Source organism: Phyllobates terribilis, unplaced genomic scaffold, assembly GCF_046119375.1.
Source record: "Phyllobates terribilis strain yellow unplaced genomic scaffold, ASM4611937v1 Scaffold_1__5_contigs__length_1240528914, whole genome shotgun sequence".
Classification (NCBI taxonomy): domain Eukaryota; kingdom Metazoa; phylum Chordata; class Amphibia; order Anura; family Dendrobatidae; genus Phyllobates; species Phyllobates terribilis.
Window position 1 is genome coordinate 14,485,966 of NW_027362761.1, and position 24,525 is coordinate 14,510,490.

The following is a 24,525-nucleotide window of genomic DNA, read 5'->3' on the forward strand; positions in this document are numbered from 1 at the left end:
TCTAAGCCGCCCCTTAAAATGGATTAAGGACTCATACACGCAGATGTCCCTTTGGGGCATGTACACTTCAGCAAACTTGTTGTTGAAGTGCTCGATGACCGGCCAAACTTTGAAAAGACGATCAAAGTTCGGGTCATCGCGTACAGGACACCTTGCATTTTCGTTGTAATGCAAGAACTTGTGGATGGCCTCAAAACGTTTCCGCGTCATGACCATTCAGAACACTGTAGTGTTATACAAAATGTCAATGCTCCAGCATTGCCGAAGTTCTGGCTTCTTCAGGATCTCCATATGAAGGACCAGGCTCCAAAACTTCATCATTTCTTCTGCGTCTACAGGAGACCAGTTAGAAAATGATGACGAGGGGTTTTGTTCCAAAAATTGCTGAGCATACAAATTAATTTGGCCCACCATGAGGTTTACAAAATCCTCAGAGAAAAAGACTTTGAAAAAGTCTGTTTCTGTGAGGCCGGTGGTTTCAAACTTGATTCCTGATTCCGCCACGAAATCAGGAATCAGTGGCTCATAATTATTGGGGGACGAGGTCCATACGGGGTCAGTAGTGGGGGACGCTGGTTCATCTTCTCTCCTGGGGCGACTGCACTGCGGTCCAGCAGAACCTGAGGAGGAAGAGGAGAAGGAAGAAGAAGAGGAGGAAGGTAAGGAATCAGAAAAATAAAGAAAGGTGGGATCCTCGCCCTCGCTGTCAGTGTCGGAGGCATAGGGTGGTAATTGCCAGGTCACAGGCTGGTCACCACCCGCTCAGGTACTCTGATTGGTGCAATCGATGATGACATCGATCACACTAATCACAGATGGTTGGGGCCTGGGAAGCATCACTGGGGGTCATGGAGACCGCCCCATGACCGCCCTGTCTCCGTTCGGTCGCGCTATGAGCGGTGCGATCGATGTGATCGGCAATTGCACCGATCATAGTGGGTTGGGGAGAGGGCTGGGGTCTCTAGGTTACAGCCTAGGATCGGTGCTCTTATGAGCACCGATCCTACGCTGCACATCACTGTTTATGGAAATCTGATTGCCGGAAACAGTGAGAAATGCTGTGATTGGCTGTTCAGAATTGAACAGCCAATCACAGCGATCGTGGTAGCAGGGGAGCGGCGACACCCCCCGAGATGACGGCGCCATCTACCCTGAGATAAGATGGCGCCGGAAATGTAAAAATTTAATGCTGTCACCGCGACTTTGGTGGCGGGACTGCCTTAAAGATCGCTCGTAATAGTACATAGCTGGCCCTATAGGCCCAGGGCACAGCTATGTACTATTACTGACAAGGTCGGAAAGGGGTTAATAAAAGGCACAATACTAATATTACCAAAAGTGCCATGATACACAGGATCTCTGTACATAGTATACAGTGTATAGTGTCAGTGTACAGGTAATAAAGTGACCACCAGTGACATTATACACAGAAGCTCTGTATATAGTGTACAGGTAATACAATGATCCCCAGTGGCACATTATATACAGGAGCTCTGTATATAGTGTCAGTGTACAGGTAATAGAGTGATCACCATTGACATTATACACAGGAGCTCTGTTTATAGGGTACAGGTAATACAGTGATCACCATTGACATTATACACTAACTCTGTATATAGTGTCAGTGTACAGGTGTACAGGTAATACAGGGACTCACTAGTGACTTTATACAAAGGAGTCTGTATATAGTGTCAGTGTACAGAGGTACAGGGACTCACCAGTGTCATTATAAACTGGAGCTCTGTATATACTGTCAGTGTACAGGTAATACACGCATCACCAATGACATTATACACAGGAGCTCTGTATATACTATACAGCAGGGGTCTCAGACTGAGCCGGGTAAATGGGCAGCACATAGAAAAATTTGAATATGAAGAGCCACGTTCTTTACGGGAGAAGATTACGTTTTTAGTGATACCATTATTTTCCAATGATTTTTTGATCATCTTTTCTTTGCCCAGTTTTTTTTATGGTGTTTATCATATGGGTTATGATACCGGTTTTCCAATTTACTTAAAGTTTTTCATAAAACAGCATTTTTGATGGCCAAATAGTATTCCATTATTTTTCATTCTTTATTTTACATTTTCTTTTAAATGTTTTCCTTTTTTTACCCCCAATTGGCCCCATACAGTAATATAGTTTTTCAATTAGCTACATATAGTAGTTTTGGTCCCTATCTTGAAGTAATGTATCCAATCCAGTACTATTATAATGTCCCCAATCCTGTAATAATGTTCCCTGTTTTGTAATAATGTCCCTCAGCCTGTAATAATGTCCTCTGTCCTGTAATAATGTCCCCAATCCAGTAATTGTTAGAACCTTGCTCTTAGGTTTTTTCCTTTGCTGGTCACATGACCTTGTTGGCCTATTTAATCCTGCTCCGCCCTTCTGGCTTTGCTGGACTTCATTGTATAACTACTTTCTAGCTAGCCTGTGCTCTGTATCTACTCTGCTAGTTTGCTTGGTCTACGGACCTCTGTGTTCTTTATATTTTGTTTGTTCGTCTGTCTACTACTATTTCTGTTAGGAGGTGTCCCATTTTCCTCCCAGTCCTTAGTACTTGTAGGGATTCCTTCCCCACATCTATAGGTCTCCGTACAGACTAGCTTAGGACTTTAGCAGGTCTGATCGCAGGATCAGGTCCCCTGTTACATCGTAGGGATCAAGCTGAGTTCTATCGTAGGGACAGATCTCCTCTCTTTCCTTAGCTCTGGTAGCAGAACATAACAGTAAGTCCAGCCTGCAAATTCTCTAAGGAAAGATTTTTCTGTTCCATCATGGTGTCGGTTCAGGATTTGGCTCATCGCCTGCAGGGACTCTCTCTGGAGGTGGCCGAGCTCCGTCAGCACGTGAGTAACTGTCCTGGAGCACATTTCTTGGAGCCTAAGGTATGTTTGCCGGATTTATTTTTTGGTGAACACCGAGAATTTTTTTCATTTAAAAATGCTTGCTTATTGTATTTTCGTTTGAGACCCAAGTCCTCTGGGGATGAATCCCAGCGCATAGGGTTCATAATGTCACTTTTGCGCAAAGAGCCTCAGGAGTGGGCCTTTTCTTTGCAACCTAGTGATACATGCTTCAGATCAGTGGATAGTTTTTTTTCTGCTTTGGGGCTATTATATGATGATCCTGACCGTGTCGCATCAGCTGAGACTGAGTTAAGACGTTTGAGACAGGGATCAGGTAATGTGGAAAAATATTGTACTCATTTCCGTCGTTGGTCTACTCAAACAGGGTGGAACGATTCTGCTCTGAAAAGTCTATTTCTTGCTGGGCTCAATGAAAGGGTTAAAGACCTGCTAATTGCTTATCCTACACCTGAAGATTTGCAACAGGCTATGCAATTAGCTATACGGGTGGATAGGAGACTGCGTGCAAGGGTTAATGAGAGCAAATCCTCTGCTATGTCAGTTTCTGGTTATGAGAATGTGTGTACTAACAGTGGTGAACCGATGGAGATTGGATCGGTGGCACCTCGCTCTCAAGAAAAAGACCGTCGATTTTCTGAAGGCTTGTGTTTCTATTGCGGATATTGATTAAAGGCTGTGAGCTTCGTATGAAGAAAGAAAAAAAAATGGTCAGTCATGCCCGTATTGCCTGTTTGAATTCCAAGGGTATATTTTTAGCTGCTTCCACGATTGCTCAGGAAAAATTAATGGAATTTCGGGTGTTTGTTGATTGTGGGTCTACTCTGAATGTAATTGATGGGGGATTCTTGGAAAGACTCAATTTAAAACCCGAACCTTTATCATCCCCCATTGCTGTGGTTTCTGTGGATGGTTCCCCTTTGAAGAATATTACTCTCAAGGTCTGTGAATTTCCTCTCACTATTAATGGTGTTCACCATGAGAAATTGGATTTGGTAGTTTTGAATAACTTGCCTTCTCCAGTAATATTGGGATTGCCCTGGTTAAAATTTCACAATCCTGTACTGGATTGGTCTACCAGTGAAATTAAATCCTGGAGCCATAAATGTTATGACAAGTGTTGTAACGGGCGTATTGCAGCTTTGGATAGGGGAGAATTGCCTGTTCCTATTCAGGATTTTTGGAGAGTTTTTTCTGAGAAGGAATCGCAGGTTTTGCCTCCCCATAGAGACTATGATTGTTCTATTGAATTTGTCCCTGGAGCGACTCTTCCTAAAAGTCGTTTATTTAACCTTACTGTTCCTGAGAGGAAGGCTTTGGAGGAATACATACAGACAAGTTTGGCCGCCGGTCACATTAGGCCCTCTAAGTCTCCTGTGGCGGTTGGATTTTTTTTTGTAAAAAAAAAAGGACGGCGGTTTACGTCCTTGTCTGGATTTTCGTGAGATTAACAAAATTACTGTACGCAATCCTTACCCACTGCCATTGATTCCTGATCTGTTTAACCAGTTAATGGGGGCCAAGTGGTTCTCTAAAATTGACCTTAAGGGGGCATACAATCTGTTGCGCATGAAGGAGGGTGACGAATGGAAGACTGCTTTTAACACTCCTGTGGGTCATTTTGAGAATCTGGTTATGCCTTTTGGTCTTACTAATGCTCCTGCATTTTTTCAGAATCTTATTAATGACATCCTTAGACCTTTGATCGGCAAAAATGTGGTTGTGTATTTGGATGACATTTTGATTTATTCGCCGGATCTGGAGTCTCATTGGCGGAGCGTACGTGAGGTATTACAGTTATTAATGGACAATTCGCTTTTTGCTAAGCTGGAGAAATGTGAGTTCGCTGTACAGAGAATTAGTTTTTTTGGGTTACATTATCTCCAGCGAAGGTTTTGAGATGGACCCGGTTAAAGTTCAAGCTGTACAGGAATGGCCTAGGCCTATTGGTTTGAAATCGATACAGAGGTTTTTAGGTTTCGCCAATTATTACAGAAAATTCATAAAAAATTTTTCTAGTATTGTCAAACCTCTGACCGATCTCACCAGGAAAGGTGCTGATGCGGTTCAGTGGTCTTCTGAGGCCATTGAAGCTTTTGTGTATCTCAAGGAGAGGTTCACCTCTGCTCCCATCCTTATGCAGCCTGATGTGACTAAGCCGTTTTTGGTTGAGGTTGATGTTTCCTCTGTGGGGGTTGGCGCAGTATTGTCTCAGGATAACGGGGATGGATTACATCCCTGTGCCTTTTTTTCAAAAAATTTTCGGAGACTGAACTGAATTACGATATTGGTAATCGGGAATTATTGGCTATTAAACTCGCATTTGAACACTGGCGCCACTTCTTGGAAGGTGCGGAATTTCCCGTTCAGGTTCTTACGGATCATAAAAATCTGATATATCTTGATGCTGCCAAGCGCCTGAATGCCCGTCAGGCTAGGTGGGCACTGTTTTTCTCGCGGTTTAATTTCTCCGTTACTTACATCCCTGGTACTAAGAATGTTAAGGCGGATGCCTTGTCTCGCAGTTTTTCTCCCATAGTCGGTGCTGAGAAAGAGGAGAACATTTTACAAGAAGGTGTTGTGATAGCTGCAGTGGACTCCGTTTTGGAAGATGAGATTCTTAAAGCACAGGAGAATGCCCCATCTAACACTCCTCATGGGAGGTTGTTTGTGCCTGGGACCTTTAGGAGAGATTTGTTTGTTGAGTGTCACGAATCTCAGTTGGCAGGTCATCCCGGAATCTCTGAGACCAAGAGACTGGTGGGTCGCAGTTTTTGGTGGCCTGGATGGCAGAAGGAAGTCATTAAGTGGGTGCGTCAATGTACTATATGTGCTAGATCTAAGTCCTCACATACTCCTGCTGTGGGGTTGCTTTGTCCTTTGGAGGTTCCCAGTGCTCCTTGGACACATTTGGCTATGGACTTTATAACTGACCTTCCCCCCTCTGAGGGTTTTACTGTCATCTGGGTGGTCGTGGACCGTTTTAGCAAGATGTGTCACTTGGTTCCCTTCGTCAAACTGCCCTGCGCTAAAACTCTCGCTAAGGCCTTTGTCAAGGAAATTGTCAGACTTCATGGCGTTCCTACTGACATTGTTTCTGATAGGGGTCCTCAGTTCGTGGCTCGTTTTTGGCGTGCCTTTTGTGACAGGTTGGGAGTTCATTTGTCGTTCTCGTCCGGATATCATCCTGAATCTAATGGCCAGACAGAAAGGAAAAACCAGGATGTTGAGCAGTTCTTGCGTTGTTTTGTGGCAGACAATCAAGAGGGGTGGTCTGAGTTTCTGCCACTTGCTGAATTTGCTCTTAACAACCATACATCTTCTTCTGCTGGTTGTTCGCCTTTTTTTTGTTGTTCTGGGAGACATCCGTCGTTTGGGTCGTTCTCCAAGTTGGAATCTGCCGTGCCTGAGGAGGAGAATTTTTCCGGTGATTTAGAGAGAGTTTGGACGGATGTGCGTTGTAATCTTCAGGAGGCCAACAGAAAATCTAAAGACTACTTTGATAGGAAACGACAGGAGGTTTTGTTCGCTGTTGGTGACATGGTTTGGTTGTCCTCTAGGAATCTGCGGTTTAGGATTCCTTCTAAGAAATTGGGTCCCAAGTTTGTAGGGCCCTTTAAGGTGCTTCAGGTTGTCAACCAATCTGCTGTTAGGTTGGAGGTTCCTACCTCCTGGAGAATTAATCCGGTATTTCATGTCTCTCTGTTGAAAAAAGCGGTTGTATCGTATTGTGACGCCTCTGCCTCTGTTCCTCCGGTGGTGGAGGACGGGGAATATGAAATTTCTCGCATCCTTAACTCTAGACGGTATAGAGGTAGTTTGCAGTATCTTGTGGCCTGGAAAGGTTTCGGACCCGAGGATAACTCTTGGGTGAGATCGGATGATGTTTCCGCGTCCAGACTTATCAGAGCGTTTCACAGGAGATTTCCTGATAAGCCTGGTCCTAGGGGATCCGGAGGATCCTCTTAGAAGGGGGGGTACTGTTAGAACCTTGCTCTTAGGTTTTTTCCTTTGCTGGTCACATGACCTTGTTGGCCTATTTAATCCTGCTCCGCCCTTCTGGCTTTGCTGGACTTCATTGTATAACTACTTTCTAGCTAGCCTGTGCTCTGTATCTACTCTGTTAGTTTGCTTGGTCTACGGACCTCTGTGTTCTTTATATTTTGTTTGTTCGTCTGTCTGCTACTATTTCTGTTAGGAGGTGTCCCATTTTCCTCCCAGTCCTTAGTACTTGTAGGGATTCCTTCCCCACATCTATAGGTCTCCGTACAGACTAGCTTAGGACTTTAGCAGGTCTGATCGCAGGATCAGGTCCCCTGTTACATCGTAGGGATCAAGCTGAGTTCTATCGTAGGGACAGATCTCCTCTCTTTCCTTAGCTCTGGTAGCAGAACATAACAGTAATAATATCCCTCACCCTCTAATAATGGTCCCCGTATTGTAATAATAGTCCCCTACCCTGTAATAATGTCCCCAATCCAGTAATATTGTCCCTCAGCTTGTAATAATGCCCCCAATATTGTAATAATGGTCCCCATACTGTAATAATGTCCCTCATCCTGTAATAATGGTCCCTTATCCTGTAATATTGTCCACAATCCTGTAATAATGTCCCCAATCTTGTAATAATGCCCCCTGTCCTGTAGTAATGTCCCCATCCTGGTCCCATCTTATAGTAATGTTCCCATCCATGTCCCCTTCTTGTAACAATGTCCCCCATTCTGCTGCTCTTTACATACACATAAAAAATTCTTCTCACCTAACCTTACTCCCTTGGCGAGGACGCAATTTAATTGAAAAGAAGCGCTGACGTCAGCGGTCCCTCGCTCGCTGGACACGATTGTCTCAGGGGCCTAAGTGCCTCACAACGGAGCGTTAGGGGCCGCATGTTTGAGTCTCCCACTATATAGTGTCAGTGTACAGGTAACACACTGATTCACCAGTGATGTCTCTAGTTGAAGATATTCATCTTCACTTTTCTTCTTCATCCATGGTGCTGGTGTGAGATGTGTGTCAATTCATCTGGGTGATATAGTTGTGTATACCTGTATTTATACCAGTTTAACACTGTACTTGTTGTAAATAGATTTTGCTTCTTTACAATGATGATATTATCTGGCCACAAAATGTCGCTGTTGCCTAAGTATTGTTGAAAGACTTTGTAATGCATATAGAAGTGTCAGAGGAGGGGTTACAGTCTGACTCATGAGACACAGGAAAAGGAAGAGTGGCCGTCTTGTGTTCAGTCTAGAGATGGCCTAAACAGTGAAAGGACCTGCTGGGAAGGGATCCAGCTGCATCTGTGGCTGGGAGCATCCCACAGACAGCAGAGAAGTGGCAGATTGGAACTGAATTTGCTCGTGACCAAAACCTGTCCAGATTTGAGGACATGTCTGTCAGGAACGCTGTTAAAAGACGATAAAGGCCAGGACCCACAGTGAGAGGTGAAGGACGCCGCTGAGGACTCAAGCCACAAGCATCATTGGTACAGCTCACCAGTTGGAGGGGCCCTGCAGTGAGTAACTGTGCACGCATCACATAACACATTGGCGCCAAAATATCTAAGTCTGAGATATAGCCTGAAGTTAGTTAGACAAATTGACTGAAGCAAGATACGTTTATTGCTATTTTTAGCAGCCAGGACTTATGGATCTGCTGCCACGTTTTCTGTTTGTTTAATAGCTAAAAATCCAAATCCACTCTGAGATGCTGACACCTCACAAAACGGATTCCGGACCAAAACTTTAACTTCTGTTTCAGGAGAAAGTTTCTGCGGCGACTTATATTGTTGGATAGTTATTTAACTGCGATAGACTTCACTCATGGCTAAACCGCCATCACAGTAATTAGTGGGGTATTTTCTATGCAATTGAGGATGGACTATTCCTCCAAGTTCATTGAAGACATTACGGGAAGGGAGAGGGAGACTTGGTTGGGAAAATATAGGAAAACCTTGTTAAGTTTGTAAACCCGCAGGCTACGCTCTAGGTTGCAATTAACCTAATTCTCAGGGTGTAAGCCGGTAATAGCGGGCCGGTTTAGACAGGCAAATTTGTAGAGAAAAGAGTAAATACAGATCTCTGGAGTGCCACGTTGTATAGCACAGAGGTTCCAGCCGTTTGGCAAATGTAAACGGAATGTTAGGAATGTTTTCTATTGTCTGGTTAAAATAGTTTTTCTTGAGAACGAACTGTGTTGGTTTTCTTCATCTGTAACTCTGCCATGTCCTGAAGAACACCACTGGTACACGACTTACACTTGGTGGTGCAGACCACCATAACTTCTTCCAGCTAAAACTTGTGTCTGCAGAAAATAACACAATTATCTAGTTCACCTCTTCCAGAGCACATTCCCCACTTTTTCCCCAACTTCTACACTACGCCATATGAAGAAATAAAGCGACAGTCGCCCTGGACAGTAAACAGACCCCCACCACTGAAAACAGTATCCTCAAAAATAAAATGCATCCCAGGAGTAATAATATCCCTTAATTAGCCCCTAAAGCAATAATGTCCCACATCCTGGCCCCCTGTGTCTCATTCCTGGCCCCCCTGCGTCTCCATCCTGCCGACATATGTTCTGTCATCCTGCCCCCATATGTTCTCCCATCCTGGCCTTATGTGTTTCTATCCTGACCCCTGGCCCTATATGATCTCTCATCTTACCCCCAGATGCCATATGGTCTCCCATCCTAGCCCCATACAAAAAAAACAGTTTCTCCTTACCTAGCTGTGGTCCAGTGACATCCTCTTCCTTATCCATTTGAGGCGCGGATGTGCCGGTGCATGATAATGATGTCATATGCCAGCGATGTGCACGTCGACATCAGCTGCCAGCCTCTGATTGGCTGGCGGCTGTTGCTGTTAACTATTGCCATGCAGGAACTCAATAGATTTCAACAGAACGTGCATCCGAGGATGCACGATCAGTTACTGAATTGGCAGAATCCTGCCCCTGGGCTCAGTGAGCAGAAGCAGAAAGAGGGGGGGGTGGTCCGGGCACCCCTCCTTGCTTCTGCTCACCAGGCCCCATATGCCAGTAAGGGCAGTAATGCTCTGATGGCGGCCCTTATCGCCACAATGAAGCAGGGACAGGGAAAATGGTCCAAGTCGAGGGGAAGATGGATGGTGCAAAATACATGGATATTCTTGAGCAAAACCTGTTTCAGTCTGTTAGTTATTTGAGACTGGGATGGAGGTTCACCTTCCAAAAAGACAATGACCCAAAGCATATTGCTAAAGCAACACTCGAATGGTTTAAGGGAAAACATGTAAATGTTTTGGAGTGGCCTAGTCAAAGCCCAGACCTTAATTCAATTGACAATCCATGGTCAGACAGTAACTCAGTGGCATAGCTAACGGGGGGGCTGAGGGTGCGGTTGCCCCGGGTCCCACACTCAGAGGGCCCACCCGGAGCTATGCTACACTTAACTATATCAGCGAGCGCAGCCCGCTGATATAGTTAATCTCTGCAGTCGAGCAGGGAGACATAATCTCCATGCACTATCATAGTCTGTTCTTTAGACCTAGGGGCAGGCTGGATGGCAAAAAGAGCATATGCCCCCTGGGACTCTGGGTGCCGGCACTGTATCTGTAACAGCTGCCTCCAGCATACTGCAGATACGCCCACATTGCACGCTGTGTGGGTGTATGCTGCAGAAACGTCAGGATGCACGGTGTTGCTTCTTCCCCCCAGAGAGAATCAGGACAGGAGATGCTGTGGTGCTATAAGTAAGAGCTCAGGCTGCTGCCTGTATCTGGGGCCGGAGGTGTCTGCATTGTGCAGTGAGCAGGTGGCAGGACTTGTCTTGTATCTGCTATCTTGCTATCTGAAGCACAGTGACCTTCATTGTGGCTGCTTGAACTTTTAAACAGATTGGGTCACCGTCTGAGCGAGTCACCCGAGCATCTCCCAATATGTAAAAGACTTAGCAGGTGTCATAAATCTCGTGGATCAGTTTGAGGGACAGACATGACTGGTCAGTATCGTGCCCTGCATCGATAAACTTGACCCAATATGTCACTTTCCCTCTTCATATATACTGTGGTAAAGTGGCTTGCTCGGCTGTACATGAAGGTAGACACGGAACACTGTCTCTTTAAGTTTCGGGTTGGTATACTAAAACGTTATAAACCAACCTAGAGTTCATGAAATAAGCACAACCCATTTGGCATTACAGCAAAACAAAATACAAAGATGCAGCACAGTCCGTAGATCGGCCGGGATCTGGCCACTCAGGGTTAAAAACACACGGTTCAGCTCAACACATGCAAGCTACTCTCTGGAGCAAGCCTCTCCAGATACTGACCCACACCTGAGTCACAAGGCTGGCTATTTAAAGCCCAGACCACACCCTGGGAGGAGATATGGTGAATCGCCTCCCATCCGCACTATGGCCATTCACTTGTAAAACATGCCCTTTAAATCTGGCTGACTAACCCTCTCTGCACCTACTATGCAGGATAAGACTTCTACGTTTCACATCACTGAAGCTAATAGCCTCAGTGAAATATGTCTCTCCTCCAGTACTATGCCAGTGACTTTGTTTGTTTGTTCGGGGGTTTTGACACCTTCATTCCTTAAACATGGAAGCCTGGATAGGGCATCTGCATTGCTATGTACTTTCCCTTGGCCTGTGAAAATTAAAGTCCTGGAGCGCGAGAAACCACCTAGTTACCTGGGCATTCTTCCCCTTCCTTTCCCTCATCCATCTCAATGGCGTTTGATCTGACACTAATCTGAATTTACGGCCTAAAAGGTAATACCTCAGAGTATCAACTGCCCACTTGACGGCCAAGCACTCTTTTTCTACGATAGCGTAGTTCTTTTCACAGGCAGAGAGTTTCCTGCTTAAATACAGGATGGGATGTTCCTCCCCATTCACCCGACCTCCGAGGCATCCGTCTGGACCATAAACTCCTTAATGAAGTTCGGAGCAATCAAGACCGGCTGCTTACACAGGGCGAGCTTTAATTCCTGGAACACTCCCTTCGCTTCAGCCGAACATTTGGCCATCAACGTCTTCGTCTCTTTAAGCAGGTCGGTCAGGGGTGCAGCTATCATGGCGAAATTCGGGATAAAACGCCAATAGTACTCCACAAATTCCCAGAACCACCCAAACCTGCTTTTTTGGAGGCTGGCTGCTGCCAATTTTGGATTGCCTCTACCTTATCGACTTGTGGTTTGATTTCGCCTCTCTCAACGATGTAGCCCAAGTATTTCGCCTCTTCGTTCACCATGGCGCACTTTTTTGGGTTTATTGTAAACCGGGCCTTCCTAAGCACATCAAGTACGCCTGGACCTTCTGTAGGTGACTTCCCCAATCCGGGCTGAAGATCACAATATCGTCCATTTCTTGTGCGGGGCTAGGACCCAGTCCATGGTCCTCTGGAAGGTAGCTGGAGCTCCCTGCAGACTGAATGGCATTCTGGTGTACTGAAAGCACTCATCAGGTGTAGAGAAGGCCATCTTCTCCTTGGCCCTTGGTGACAGGAAAATTTGCCAGTATTCTTTTGTCAGGTCCAGGTTAGTGATGTATCTGGCTGGCCCTAGCCTCTCAATAATTTCATCGGCCCGGGGCATGGGATATGCTTCAAACTTGGACTCCTCATTTAATTTCCTGTAATTGTTACAGGACCACCACTATGTCCGGCTTCGACACAAGGACAATGGGGCTGGACTAGCCAATCTTTGACTCCTCGATGACGCCCAGGCTCAACATTCTCTGCACCTTCTTCGAAATCACCTCGTGGCGGGCTTCGAGAATCTGATATGGCTTTTGGTTCACCCGCACATGTGGTTCCATCAGGATTTCGTGCTCCACCACCTGCGTGCAACCTGGCAACTCTGAAAACAGGTCCCGGTTCAGCTGAAGCTGCTCTCGGCTCTGTTGCTTCTGGGCCAGTAACAGTATCTCTGCTATTGTGACATCCTCAGCAATGGCTTCAGGATGAGTCCCCAGGCACGTAGTTTCCACCGGTTCCCTGTCTTGCCATGGCTTGAGAAGGTTAATGTGGTACACTTGGTATGGCTTTCTTCTCCCTGGTTGGTGGACCTTGTAGTTGACGTCACTCAACTTTTTGCCCACCTCATATGGCCCTTCCCACTTGGCTAGGAATTTACTTTCCACTGTGGGAATTAACACCAACACCCAGTCCCCGGGGCTGAACTGTCTCAATCTTGCCTCCCGGTTATAAACCCTGGCTTGGGCCTCTTGGGATTGGAGGAGGCTCTCCCTCACAATCGGCATCACCTTCTCGATCCGGTCCTGCATTTGGGCCACATGCTCAATGACTCTCTTGTGGGGTGTCACCTCGGCTTCCCATGTCTCATTTGCAATATCCAGAAGTCCGCGAGGATGCTGTCCATATAGCAGCTCGAAGGGGGAAAATTCCATCGAGGCCTGGGGAACTTCCCTAACCGAGAGCAGCAGGTAGGGGAGTAGGCAATCCCAGTCTCGGCCATCCTTTTTCACCATCTTCTTCAACATGGATTTTAAGATCTTATTAAACCTCTCCACAATGCTGTCCATCTGCAGATGGTACACGGAGGTCCTGAGTTGTGTAATTTGGAGAGCTTTGCACAACTCCCTCATCACTTTTGACATGAAAGGGGTTCCTTGGTCCTTCCTTTGGCAGGCCCGTCGGGGAGAAAATATGTACTAGATCTCGGGCTATACTCCTGGCATAGGAGTTTCTCAGTGGTACCGCCTCTGGGTGCCGTGTCGCATAGTCCATCACTAGTGTTGAGCGAGCATGCTCGACACTGCTCGGTACTCGCCCGAGCATCTCACTACTCGGGATGTTCGGCAAGCACCGAGCATTTTCGGGTTACTCGGACGGGAGTTCGGGTCTCTGCCCTGCATGTTTGGCGCTCTTTACAGAGCCAATCAACATGCAGGGATTGCCAGCCAGTCACTGTAATGCCGCAGCCATGTTGGTTGTGGGCATTACAGTGATTGGCTGTCCGCACAGCGTCACCTCGAGTATTTAAAACCGGGCGCCGCCATCTTGGACACAGTCGCTCCGGATCAGACAGTGTAGGGAGATTTCTGCTGATCTAGGGAGAGATTTATACTGCGAAATAGGTAGTGTAGGGTCTCTAAAGCCTGCAAAATCAAACAAACAGTCCTTCTGAGGACTAATATCCATCCCAGATATCAGGCAGGCAGGCAGGCAGGCTGTATAGGAGACGCAGTGGTTATACCAACAAACACTGCATTACAGTCCTGTGTGCTGCTGCTGCTCAAATTGCTAGACTTAGCCCCAAGTCTCAGGGGCCAGGAAAAATCTTTTTTTTTTTCATCTAAATACTCTTTTTTTTTTATCCTCAGTCAGACTGTACAAATACCCGTCTTATTAACCTTTTGGTATTCCCCCCCCCCCCCCCCAAAAAAAAAATTGAGTGTGTCTGTGAGTGTTCAGACACAAATATATCTGTTTAAAAGAGTCTGGTTTCGGCCAGATAACTAGAACTGTGGTTTTGCAGTTCCACGGTTCAAATCTCTATATTATCCACTTTTTTGCCTTTTTTCCATAAAAAAATCAGTTTGAGTGTCTTGCTGACTGTTCAGACACAAATATATCTGTTTAAAAGATTCTGGTGTAGGCCAGAGAAATAGAACTGTGGTTTTCCTCTTCCACGGTTCAAATCTGGGTGTAATCCACCTTTTTGCCTTTTTTCCATAAAAAAAAAACTGTTTGAGTGTCTCGCTGACTGTTCAGACACAAATATATCTGTTTAAAAGATTCTGGTGTAGGCCAGAGAAATAGAACTGTGGTTTTCCTCTTCCACGGTTCAAATCTGGTTGTAATCCACCTTTTTGCCCTTTTTCCATAAAAAAAAACAGTTTGAGTGTCTTGCTGACTGTTCAGATAAAAATATATCTGTTTAAAAGATTCTGGTGTAGGCCAGAGAAATAGAACTGTGGTTTTCCTCTTCCACGGTTCAAATCTGGGTGTAATCCACCTTTTTGCCTTTTTTACATTAAAAAACGGTTTGAGTGTCTCGCTGACTGTTCACACACAAATATATCTGTTTAAAAGATTCTGGTGTAGGCCAGAGAAGTAGAACTGTGGTTTTCCTCTTCCACGGTTCAAATCTGGGTGTAATCCACCTTTTTGCCTTTTTTACATTAAAAAAATGGTTTGAGTGTCTCGCTGACTGTTCAGACACAAATATATCTGTTTAAAAGATTCTGGTGTAGGCCAGAGAAATAGAACTGTGGTTTTACTCTTCCACGGTTCAAATCTGTGTGTAATCCACCTTTTTTACATAAAAAAAAACAGTTTGAGTGTCTTGCTGACTGTTCAGACACAAATATATCTGTTTAAAAGATTCTGGTGTAGGCCAGAGGACTAGAACTGTGGTTTTCCTCTTCCACGGTTCAAATCTCCTTTTTATTACCCTTTTGCCATTGATAGTGCGAGTGTAAGCTATTTTACTTCATTTACAATGGGCAAGGCGCGTGGCAAGGGACTTGGAACTGGACGTTCTGGTGATGGTGAGTGCAGAGGAAGGGGCCATGGCCAAGGTGAAAATGTGACACAACCAACAGCCACATCTTCTCGCTCCCAGTTCTTGACCGAATTACGATTGAAGCACACAATAACACCACTAGTGCGAACTGATCAGTGTGAACAGGTTATTAATTGGATAGCAGTTAATACTTCCAGTCACCTGGGCACCACCACCTCCGGTCTGTCTTCCACACGGTCCAGTCTTAGTAGCCATGAGTCTCGACCGCATACTCTTCCTCACCCTGACGCTCCTTCCTCCCACCATGCCGAGTGTCGTCAGACAGCAACTGATCCCACAGTTGGACACTCTGAAGAGCTGTTCACTGGTCCATTTCCATATTTGGGCCCCTCGCCTGCTCCGCTTGAAGTGGTGGAAGAGGAGATCCCATGTAGCGATGGCCAAATATTTGAACAGCCATGGCCACAGGAAGGTGATGCTGGCAATTTGTCACAAGAGGTGGACGATGACGAGACACAATTGCCACGAAGTGAGGAGGAGGACCGTGGTGCGGAAGTGGAAGAGGAGGAGGTGGTGGATGATCTAGTAACTGACCCATGGCAGGAGGACACGCAGAGCGAGGCCAGCAGCACACAGGGGGAGGGAGGCAGAGAACCCCAACAGGCAGGAAGAAGCAGTGTGGTGGCCGCAGACAGAAGGCGGGCAACTGTTCCCCGTAACACCAACACGAGGGACGTTGCCAGTACAACCTGTAGGTCTTCTGGAATTTTTTAAAGACTCTGCTGATAACCCCAAAAAGGCCATTTGTACCACCTGCCAGGCCAGCATCAGCAGGGGTGACAAAACTACCAGCCTGACCACCACCAGCATGATCAGGCACATGTCAGCAAAGCACCCGACTTTGTGGGGCGAACCCCAGGGTCCACGACCACGGTCAGCGGGTGTCACCACTGCTTCTTCCACTGTTGCGTGCAAGGCAATCCCCTGTCCATACTGCATGCAAAGATGCCCCCTCCTCTCAGTCTTCACTTGTTATGGCAGTTTCTCAAGAAACAGCATCAACGTCCACGTCCACGTCCCACCGCAGCGTTCAATTGTCCATATCCCAGACCGTTGAACGAAAGCGCAAATTCGCAGCCAACGCCGCACAGGCCACAGTCCTAAATTCGCACATTTCACGACTGCTTGCGTTGGAAATGCTGCCTTTTAGGCTGGTGGAGACGGAATCCTTCCGCAACCTTATGGCGGTGGCTGTCCCTCGGTACTCGGTCCCCAGCCGACACTATTTTGCCCGGTGTGCCATCCCCGCACTACAAGCACGTGTCCCAAAACATCTGCCGTGCCCTCAACAACGCAGTTACTGGGAGAGTCCACCTGACAATGGACACGTGGACAAGTGCTTGTGGCCAGGGACGGTACATCTCCCTGACGGCACACTGGGTAAACATAGTGGAAGCCGGGACCCAGTCGGACCTTGGGACGGAACACATCCTCCCCACACCGAGGATTGCGGGCACTATGTTAGTGAGAGTTGCCCCCACAGTGTACAGCTCCTGCGCATCATCCTCCTCCTCATGTTCAGCCTCCATCTCAGATATCACCACATCAGTTACAAGCTGGAAGCACTGCAGTACTGCCTCAGCCAAGCGACAACAGGCTGTGCTGAAACTCATAAGCTTATGTGATAAACCTCACACTGCTTATGAGTTGTGGACAGCTGTGAAAGAGCAGGCAGAACTGTGTCTGAGACCGCTGAACATCCAGGCATGGTCGTGTGTGACAATGGCCGTAACCTGGTGGCGGCTCTGAGGCGAGGCGAGATCACACACGAACCATGCCTGGTTTATGTGCTTAACCTCGTGGTTCAGCGGTTTCTTAAATCGTACCCCGAGTTGCCAGATCTGCTCGTCAAAGTACGCCGCCTGTCAGCTCATTTTTGGAAGTTGGCTACAGCTTTCACCGCCCTTGCTGTGTTGCAGCAGCGTTTGCAGCTTCCAGCACACCGACTGGTGTGTGATGTCCCCACACGTTGGAACTCTACCCTCCACATGTTGCAAAGGATTTATGAGCAGAAGAGAGCAGTTGTGGAGTACCAGTTGCAACAAGGCCGTCGATATTCAGGTCAGACTCCACACATAAGACATCAGGAGTGGACCTGGATGTCTGACATATGTACCATCTTGACAAACTTTGAGGAGTCCACCAAAATGGTGAGTGGCGATGACGCCATCATTAGCGTCAGCATCCCACTTGTCTGTCTTTTGCAACGCTCTCTGCAGAGAATTAAAGAGGAGGCATTGCAGCCAGAGTATGATGAGATGGATCAAGAAGCCCAAGCGGGCGATTACACACAGCCCAGCCTCATCTCATCCCAACGTGCATTGGGGGACAATGAGGGAGAGGAGGAGGAGGAGGAAGAACAGGAGCTGATATCATGCGCTGTAGACGGTAGTACCTGTACAACTGTCATACCGTCGGTTCAGCGTGGGTGGCCTGAGGACAGGGGGGAGGAGGAGGAGGAGGAGAGCATGGTCAGTCGTCATATTGGTGAGGACACGGAAGTCTTGCCCGTTACCAGTCTGGCACGCATGGCTGACTTTATGTTACGCTGCCTTAACCGTGACCCTCACGTTGTCAAAATGTTGGGTGACAGTCATTACTGGTTGGTGACACTTTTAGACCCCCGCTACAAGGAGAACTTTCACTCTCTTATTCCTGAGGTGGAGAGGTCTACAAAAATGGGGCAGTACCAGAAGGCCCTTGCTGCAGAACTGTTAAAAAAATTCCCATCTGAACACGCTAGCGGCAGAGGTCACAGTTCGTTGCCCAACCAAGGCGTACTGGCGAGAGAGACGCAACTCCAATCCAGCAGAGGCAGGGGATCACTGTCAACGTTCTAGGACAGTTTTCTGAGACCCGCCCAGCTTACAGGCTCTGAGGCGTGGTGTACTCTCACAAGGAGTGGAAAGTTTCAAAAGATGGTGAGGGAGTACCTTGCCGACCGTACCAGCGTCCTCCGTGATCCCTCTGTGCCTTTTAATTTTTGGGTATCCAAGCTGGACACTTGGAATAAACTCTCTCTGTACGCCTTGGAGGTCCTGGCCTGCCCTGCCGCTAGCGTGTTATCGGAGCGTGTTTTTAGTGCCGCTGGGGGAATTATAACTGATAAGCGCACCACCAAATTACAGCAGAGTAACATAAAGTCAAATCCACTGTGTTATTTCAGGAGGTGTATTCCCATGCACCGCTTCACACCCACACATGGGTATACGCTTCCTCATTTTGGCTGTTTTTTGCTCTTCTCCTTATCCTCAGCCTTCACCACCACTATACCACCAGTGTGACCATGGTCTGTGTTGCCAGCATTGCAAGTTTCTCTGTCCTAATTTTTGGCAGCTTTTGCTTGGAAGGCATAGGCAAAGACTATGGGAGACCCACTCCCCAATAATGGGAATAATGTTTTTAATGTTCTGTACTGCATGGCTCTTGTAAGGGGCATTGCAAGTTCCTCCGTCCTAATTTTTGGCAGCTTTTGCTTGGAAGGCATAGGCAAAGACTATGGGAGACCCACTCCCCAATAATGGGAATAATGTTTTTAATATGCTGTACTGCATGGCTCTTGTAAGGGGCATTAAAATTGTCTTGTTAAGCTACTGTGACCTCCACGTCTCTTTCAAGGATCATTGATATGGTCTTTTTATTCCACTGGGACCTCCACGCCTTTTCCAAGGGGCATTGATATTGTCATTTTATTCCACTGCGACCTCCACCACTCTTCCAAGGGGCATTAAAACTGTCTTGTTAAGCTACTGTGACCTCCACATCTCTTCCACGGGGCATTGATATTGTCTTTTTATTCCACTGTGACCTCCACCACTCTTCCAAGGGGCATTGATATTGTCTTTTTATTCCACTGCGACCTCCACCACTCTTCCAAGGGGCATTAAAACCATCTTGTTAAGCTACTGTGACCTCCACGTCTCTTCCACGGGGTATTGATATTGTCTTTTTATTCCACTGTAACCTCCACCACTCTTCCAAGGGGCATTAAAACCGTCTTGTTAAGCTACTGTGACCTCCACGTCTCTTCCAAGGGGCATTAAAACCGTCTTGCTAAACCACTCTGAACTCCACAGCTCTTCCAAGGGGCATTGAAATGTTGTTTTTAATTACCTCTAACCTCCACGACTCTTCCAACGGGCATTGCATTTCCTCCTAATTTTAGTCAGCTTTTGCTTTTCAATGCATAGGCGAACACTAAGGGAGACCCACTCCCCAATAATGGGTAGAAGGTTTTTAGTACGCTGTAATCCACGTCTGTTTCAAGGGGCATTGCAGTTCCTCATAATTTTTGGGAAGCCTTCCATTCATTGCTTAGGCCAACAGTGTACAGGAGACCCAGTTGCTATAAATGGAAAAAAACAGTTTATTTAAGGCCCTCTGACCTCCATGTCACTTCCAAGGGGCATTGGAGTGCCTCGAAATTTTTGGTAGGCATTGCACTCACTGTATGCCCTATAACTGTGTAGCCGAACCGCTCCTTTTGGTACAGAAACATATCCTACAAGACATGTGTGGTTGACTGGCCTGATATTAATGTGAATGGTCCCTGTTCCTCCTGCTCTTTCTCCTTTGCCACCATCTCATCCATCATTCATCACCTGAAGCTTTGTTTTAATGGGAGTCATAGAACTGGGATAGTAGCAGGAAAACATCCAGCAATCCTCGGAGGAGGTAGGATATGCGCCAAAACGCTGACCACCTCAGGCCTAGCCGCTACTACATACATGCGCTTGCATTCCAAGGAACAGAAAGCTAAGGAGATGGATGGCCTCATGATCATGAATAATTTACTTGTTGTGTAGGAGGCCGACCACTGCTGCTGTCTACCTTCTGAACTTTGTGCTGAAGCCTGATTGACCCAGGACCTGCAATCCTCTCTGCCTGGAGGACATGTTGCATCCCAGTGTCCAACTGTGTCCCGGCTTCCACAATATTAACCCAGTGTGAAGGCGTCAGTGAGATGGACCATCCCTGGCCACATTCACTTGTCCACGTGTTTGTGGTTAGGCTGTCCTTCCCACTAAATGCACTGGGGAGGGCACAGGTAATGTTTTGGTATGCGCGCTTCTGTATAAAGCGCATCGGGACAAATAGGGGCGGCTGGGGACCGTTTATGGACACCCGGCCGCCCCCTGGCGGCTGGGGACCAAGCGTGGACACCCGGCCGCCGGGCGGCTGGGGACTGAGTATGGATACCAGGCCGCCGACGCAGCCATGACGTGGTGGCCAGATTCCGCCTCCACATGTCTAAAAGGCCCAATTTCAAGTGCAATCAAGCAGTATGGTATTGCAGCCTGGGGGTGGGTGAGTGTCAGGCTGCATACTTGCGCTTGCATTGCAAGGAATGGGGGAGGTACAATTGAACACTGCCCTGCGACAAGGACTTGAACGGGGATAGTTGCAAGTCTGCAACGACAGGTGCAGAGCGGGAGGCATCTTCGCATGTGCCATGAACAGGGGGTTGGCGTGCACACACTACAGCGGAATAGGCTGTCCTTCCCACTAAATGCACTGGGGAGGGCACAGGTAATGTTTTAGTATGCATGCTTGTGTATAAGGCGCACCGGGACAAATAAGGGCGACTGGGGAACGAGTATGGACACCCGGTCGCCCCCTGGCAGCTGGGGACCGAGTGTGGACACCCGGCCGTCAGGCTGCTGGGGACTGAGTAAGGATACCAGGCCGCCGACGCAGCCATGACATAGTGGCCAGCGTCTGCCTCCACAAGCCTAAAAGCCCTCATTTCAAGTGCAAGCAAGCTAGCAGTATGGTATTGCAGCCTGGGGGCGGGTGGGTGGCAGGCTGCACACTTACGCTTGCATTCCAAGAAAACAAAGCAGATGCTAACTTCTATCATCATCATCATGCTCTTCACCTTAGCACTCTCAACTTCCCTGATGGAGAAGCCAGGGCCCACCGGAGGAGTCTGGTTGTCTGGTGGGCTCGTCCAATGCTGCCCTAAAGCAGGCAGGCTAAGAAAAGTGTGGGGAAGGTTACCGGGACAAATAGTGGCGGCTGGGGACTGAGTATGGAGACCTCGCTGCTGAAGCAGCCATGAGGTAGTGGCCAGCTTCGGCCTCCTCCAAACTAAAAGGCCCCATTTCAAGTGCAAGCTAGCAGTATAGTATTGCAGCCTGCGGGTGGGTGGGTGGTTGGCTGCATATTTGCGCTTGCATTGCAAGGAATGGGGGAGGTACAATTGAACACTGCCCTGGGACAAGGACTTGCACGGGGATAGTTGCAAGTCTGCATCTTCTGATGTGGCAAGGATCACTTCTGATGGGCACACTTTTAGGCAGTGACCTGGGTGTCAGAGATGCTTCCAGGGGTCTTCCCCATGCTGTTTCCATGTCTTTTCAGCACTGTATGCATGTGTTACACAGCACATGGCCAGATAAGGTTGTAAAATGTTAAAATGACATTTCCCGGTGAATGCATTTGTCACGGTTGAAAGCAATACAAAAGTGCAAAAACGCATAAAAAATGCTACTTGTGAACATAGCCCAAGGTGTGGAGGAGTATTTTTGTTTTTGGTTATTTATTTTACCTTATACACAAGTCTTTACCCTGGAAAGGATGTTCCTGAACATATTTCACAGGAAAACAGTTTCAGTTTAGTTTTTGAACGTTTTATTGTGAGCCCGTAAAAGTGGCTTAATACCTCTGACCACGTTGTTGACAGCAGTGACCTGGGGGTCAGAAATGCTTCTTGGAGTGATCCCTATGCTGTCCCCATGTCATTTGAGCACTGTCACTATCGTTTTGGGCACTTTTTAGGCTTTCTACAGACTGCCGGGGGTGCCGCCGCAAAAATGCTCGGGTCTCCCATAGACTAACATTGGGCTCGTTGCTCGGGTCAAGCACCCGAGTATCACGGTGAGCTCGGCCTGAGCTTCGAGCACCCGAGCATTTTAGTACTCGCTCAACACTATCCATTACCACTAAAATGTACTGGTGCCCTCTGGCGGACGTAACCAGGGGCTCAGCAAGTTCTATGGCAATCTGGTCAAATGGGACCTCTATAATGGGTAATGGCACTAGGGGACTCCGAAAGAGAGTCACTTGAGCAATTAGTTGACAGGTAGGGCAGGATCGGCAGAAATTAACAATATCTCGGTGATATTCTGGCCAGTAGAACCTCTGTAGGACCTGCTCCTGTGTTTTCTCTACTCCCAGATGCCCACCCAAGACATGAGAATGAGCTACATCTAACACCCTACACCTAAAGGGACCCGGCACCAATAACTACTCTATCACTTCCCCTCTCAGTTTAGTGACCCAATAAAGCAGCTTGTCATTTATAGTGAAATATGGGAACCCGGCTTTTGAGCAACCCCATTTATTACCGATACATTATCGAATGCATTCTTTAGTGTAACATCCTGCATTTCAGCAGTACCAAAATTTACCCCAGAAACCCCCAAATCCGGCATCTCGGGTCACAGTCTCATCCTTGTCACCAGCAAGGACACACAGGGGGAACTCATCTGCCTCTGACGGTGATGCATCATGGTGTAACCAGCTCCTGTTTGAGACACTTGGTACCCCCGCTTTCCGCTATAAGTCCCAGAATAGGCTAAAGTCCTACCCTATTATCAGCAGGTGGAACAGGTCTTTGACCACCTCAACCTCATTGGACTCAGCCCCTACAGTCAGGTTGTATAGTCACTCTGGCAATAGGGTAATCCTTGGCGTTCCCGTGAATGCACCGTACACCCACGTTTTTTCCGGAGATTAACTGGTGTGGGAGTGTGGCCCATATCAGAGTCACCAAACTCCCTGAGTCCAAGAGTCCTGTCACCAGTACCCCATTTATGGTCACAGGACATGTCTGTGGCCCCTCATCGGGCTGATAGTCCACACTGTAGGCAGGGTAGACATAGTAAGAACACCGGCATCCCAGGCTACAGTCCATCTACTCTGTGGTCAGGGGGCAGCGGGAGGCTACATGATGGCTGGACATTCCCATCTTGTTTGTACTTGCGTATAATTGTTTGTACAGATGAACAAGGCATCTGCAGGTATCTTGAAATTGTACCCAAGGATGAGCCAGACTTGTGCAAGTCCTCAATTCTCTTCCTGATATCTTTGCTGATTTCTTTAGACTTTCCCATGATGCTACACAAAGAATCAGTGTGTTTCAGGTATGCATTAAAATACATCCACAGGTGTGTCTCTAATTAACTCAGATGTTGTGAAAAGCTTCCAAACACATGACATCATCATATGGGCTGTCCAGAATTGTTTAAAGGCATAGTAATCTTAGTGTATGTAAACTTTTGACTTTGCAGTAAGTAATAAAAATGCCTTAAAACTCTCTCTCATTATTCTGGCATTTGGCAAATATAAAAAATTATGGTAATCCTAACTGACCTAAAATGGGAAAGGTTTATTCTGATTTCATGTCAGATATTGAGAAAAACATGCATAAGTGTCTTTTTATATAGTGTATGTAAACTTCTGGTTTTAATTGTGTATATACCATGTGACGTAGTCCTGTAGCTGGGGTCAGGGTCCTATCAGTGCAGTATTTGTATCATCTCATATTGTAAATCCAGAGTGACAAACATAACAAACCCATTAAAAAACCTTGTATTAAAAAAATAAATCCCCACAAAGTTGAGGATGAATATACCGTATATACTTGAGTATAAGCCGACCCGAGTTTAAGCCGAGGTACCTAATTTTACAAAAAAAACCTGGGAGAACTTATTGACTCGAGTATAAGCCTAGGGTGGGAAATGCAGCAGCTACTGGTAAATTTCCCCATCCTTATACGCATTGCTCCCTCATCCTGGTATGTATGGCCCCCTCATCCCAATCCTGGTATGCATGACCCTCTCATCCCAATCCTGGTATGCATGGCACCTTCATCCCAATCCTGGTATGCATGGCTCTTCATTCCCCAATCCTGGTATGCATGGCCTCCTCATCCCAATCCTGGTATGCATGGCCTCTTCATCCCCAATCCTGGTATGTATGGCCCCCTCATCCCAGTCCTGGTATGCATGGCCCCTTCATCCCCCAATCCTGGTATGCATGGCCTCCTCATCCCCCAATCCTGGTATATATGGCCCCGTCATCCCCCTATCCTAGTATGCATGGCCCCTTC